This window comes from Quercus suber, unplaced genomic scaffold (genome assembly GCF_002906115.3).
Source record: "Quercus suber isolate HL8 unplaced genomic scaffold, Cork oak 2.0 scaffold_221, whole genome shotgun sequence".
Classification (NCBI taxonomy): Eukaryota; Viridiplantae; Streptophyta; class Magnoliopsida; order Fagales; family Fagaceae; genus Quercus; species Quercus suber.
Genome location: NW_027069679.1, coordinates 787029 through 791510, shown reverse-complemented (window position 1 = coordinate 791510; position 4482 = coordinate 787029). Strand labels below are relative to the sequence as shown.

At 32.9% G+C, this 4482-nt stretch overlaps 1 pseudogene; it reads right to left on the bottom strand.

Moving 5' to 3' along the window:
* Positions 1-293: 293 nt before the first annotated feature.
* On the bottom strand, positions 294-4482 carry LOC111984085 (7-deoxyloganetic acid glucosyltransferase-like; annotated as a pseudogene).

Genomic DNA, 4482 nt, shown 5'->3' with positions numbered 1-4482 from the left:
TGGTATCTAAGTTTGATGATAAAGAGAAATCATTATGGAGTGAATGCCATAAGTTGATTTTTTATTTTTTGAAATCATATGGAGCAAATGTCATACGTTGAAATTTAATTGTATCTATAAAAAGATAAAAATAATTTTTTTTTAAAAAAAGACTAACTTATCCTTTACATAGATTCATTAATGACATCATTTTTATGATCATTAATTCAATAAAGTAGGTCATTAATTATGAAAAAGAAAAAAAAAATTGTCACCACATTTATTACCATAAAAATTTGAACAGTATCATCTTTCTTAATTTGCAATTACAAGGGAAAACCACCTGGTACTAGAATTCTAAACAATTACAACTCAAGAAACAATAGCACATACTATTTTGTTGTAATCATGCTCATTAACCTTATATCCTTAATCAAATGGTGCAAATTACAGTAAGAGGAACCACCTTCACTTACACTTTCTTTTGCCAACCTAGCCATCTCAGCAGCTGATTTCATGAAAATCTCCCTCCTCTCCTCCATCAAATGATTCACCATTTTTTCTACCATAACTCTATCGCGCGCATCCTTCATGTCCATTCCCAACTTCCAAACCTCACTCACAAACCTACTATTTGTTTGTTGATCAGCAAAGTAAGGTCAACAAATCATGGGCACCCTAGCCACTATGCTCTCTAAGATAGAGTTCCATCCACTATGAGTCAAAAACCCACCTATAGCCTGGTGGGCCAAAACCTCCTCTTGTGGGACCCAACCTGCCATATACCCTCAATCCTTTGTCCCTTCAATAAGTTCAAGTGGAATTTGACCTTCGCCATCTTTTTGGGTCACTAAGTCATGCCTTATAGCCCATAAAAAGCGTTTCTTGCTATTAACCAAACCATACCAAAACTCCATGAGCTCTTCCTTTGTCATGACTGTAATGCTTCCAAAGCTTACATAGATTATAGATTTCAAAGGTTGAGCATCGAGCCACACCATGCAACTTTTGTCCACTTCGAAGAGGCTATTTGGAGACCGAGATTGCAACAATGTCATTTTGGATTCAAGTTTAGATTTAAGAATTGCATGGAGGGGTCCAATGGTATAAGTTTTGGGACATTTTGTACGTATGTAAGAGAGTACAAGTCCTTCTAAATCTTCAAATGTGTTGAGTATAAGCGCATGGGCTCGAGGGGATTGCCTAGTCATATTTTTAACGTATTGGAGATTTGGGTTTGTTAGGTTGCTTGCTTGGCAAAAACTAGGTAAGTCTCGGATTCGGAGAAAATTTTCCATGCCTGGCACACTTCTTATAAAGCAGTCCATGTCTTCATTTTCTAGAGTGATTACCACACTTCTCATTAGTAAGAAATTTGACACAAACGTTTCTTTGTTGAGAAACAAAACAAATGTTAGTAACAAATTTCACTAATATTTATAATTCATAAAAAATAATAAAACTATCATAGAATTATTTTTACTTTCAAACTGAGAAAATTATAGCTATGTAAAAATAAATAAATTAATAAACAAATATATATATATATATATAATTGTTTTGTGCAAACAAGTGATCATTTGCGATAGCGACAACACTAAGAAATGAAGGAATGACTACTTAAAAGAAAGATATTGAATATACTATGAAACTCGAAGATCAACAATGGAGTTTATGGAGAGTTTGTGAAGAAAGGTAGTTTTTTTTTAGATTGATAAGATTACAAGGCTCTTGATAATAGCTTAGAAGTACAGTATTGTCTTAGTTTTGGTAGGCATTATCACATCTATTTTGTGTTTATTCCTATACTCACACATAAATATGAGAGTTTGCAAGTTTTCTCTAAAATATACTCATTACATATATTTTTCTCTTGTTAGAGATTTAAACTAATAAGCTAAACATGCAGACATGAAGCCAAGAAAATGCAAGGGTGAAAGTCAATTGAGAAGTGACTTTTGAAGAGTTTGGAGAGTCAAAGATGTGTGGAAACATAAAAGGAAAGAGAGAAATTTGTTTGAGCCAAAGATGGAAAAAAATCCTGACATGGAAATATTCTGATCAGTTTTGGTATTTTGGCCATTTCTTTTTATTTTAATATCAGATTGACTTGATTCTTGTGGCCACGAAAAGAGGACTTAAAGATCTAAAACTTTGTAGTTTACCAAAATTTCATAATCTGCTGTATGAAAGGCCAAAACTGACTTGGAAGTTGACCCACGGTTGAAAAACAACAATGACATTTTATATTTTCCTTTTTGGGAAGTATGTGTTTTAGGGTTTTGAATGTTATAAATATTAAAGGGATACAAGAGCAGCCACGTTTTCTGGCTGCTAAGAAATCTTATTTTTCATCAATTTTTAAGAGTTTTTATTTTCTATGGAAGCTTAAGAACCTAAGCTAGGGTTAGAGATGAAGCCCTAATGTTGTCAGTTGTCCACTATTCAATCCAAGCATGTTTTTCACGTTTTGATTATTGAAACCAATTGTTCTCTTTTATAATTGTTTTATTAGATTGATATTTGATTTCTAATTCTTTCATAAATCTATTCTTGAATCTTCTTATTTTTATAATCTCTCTAATAAAACGTGGTAATTTTGTTAGATATTTCTTTTGCCATAGTATTGCCTTTAAGGTATGCGATGATCTTAAGTTTTTCTAGCAAAATCATTATTTTCTAGACTAAATTGTTGGAATAATTGATGAATATAATCAACCAAAGAGAGTTTTATCAATAAAGCTTATTTCTAAATCTTCCAATCGGATAGTTTATGTGTTTACTTACCCGATTGTATACTAAATTGGATTGGTAGTAGATGCTTAACAATATTGGTGGATAAACCCTAACACCCTAGTGAGGTTAATTATTGAATTTTACCAAATTTTATTTTTCCTAAGTTTCAATAATATTTTTCTCTATATTATTGATGCTTTTGACGCGTTCTTGTTTTCTTTTTCTTGGTGGAACGACAACTTAGCTACACTACAATTTTCATTACAAAATTGGACGAGAACAGCTCTGTATATTGATACTATAGCAGAGAGGTGGGAAAGTATAACTAACCAACTAATAAGCTGCAAAACTATAAGGATCAAATAAAAGATTGACATCTGTCACCTAAAACTGTAACTAAGCAACTATAAAATACAGCTTATACGACAAACAGTTTTACATATACAATGATAAAACGACTTGTAGTTCCAGTTATATTATATACTTTCACTGCTTGTCTTTAACAAAAGAAACAATCATGAATTGATTTCTCGTTAGGATCAAATATATCTATGAGTTTTCTTTTTTATTTTCTATGTATTTTTTGCATATTAGTGTTTAAGAATGTCAATATGTATAAAATAAATAACTCATACGAAAACATTCTAGTTTAGACACCAAAAAAAACCAAAACGGTTCGATTATATATATAGGTCAAGGAGTTTCGTAATCTTTGACATGCATTATCTGTGCATGGCTAATTTTATTTTGAATTTTAAAATGATATTTTACAAGTCCAATTGTTTGCTCGTTGTGTACATGTAGTACTGCTGATGTACGCAGTGACATAGCTCATCAATTTTATTTATTTTTAATTTTTGGATTGGACCACGACCATCTCCTTAATTAATAGTAAGAGTTTAAGACTGCAAAAGGGTAGCTCATGACAAATAAAAGAGGTCGCTGTCTTGACCCATGACAAAATAAATATGTGGTTGTCCGTTGTTGTCCTGTAATATTGTATTTTTTATGAAATTATTAATAACATAATGTTTTTATACACCAATAACACTAATAGTCATTTCAATAATTGTGAAAAAGATTTAGCAAAAATTTATGTGAACAAGAAGGCAAATACGAATTTGGCCAGAGTAAGAACTGAGAAAGATTACCTCTAATGGGAAGTTCGCCAGCTTCTATCATATCTTGAATACAATAATAAACCCAGAAGGAGCAAGCACTGATTGTACGGAAAAGAATGACTGGAATGCCAATCTCATTGCCAACATCAACAGGAAAGCTCAAGATTCCATCTGCTATGATGCAAGTCACTGACTGTCCAGTAGCTGAATTTAACTGACCAGAACACAACATTTCTCTAAATATTGGCTTAGTCACCAATTTTAGGGAATCAAACAATTCCATGAAATGGTCACCAGCTCGTGGGTGATCAGCTGGAAGGCCATCTGGGATGGTCTTGAATTGGAATCCAGGAAAACATGCAAAACGGTGTAGAATATTGGTGTGAAGGACAAGGCGATTGTGGTTGTGATCGGTGTTGAGAAAGGTGATGTTGAGGCCAGCAAGTGAAAGAAGCTGAGCTAGATTGAGCATGGAGTTTACATGTCCTTGTGCTGGAAGTGGAAAGATGAGAACATGTGGAGCTATTGATTCTGGTTCCATGTGAGCTCGATCTAGGGTGCTAATTGCTAAGACGCCCGATCTACTTGGTATCATCTCTTTTCTCGCATATTTGATTTTGCTTTCTCTCAACTCTTAAAATCTGTA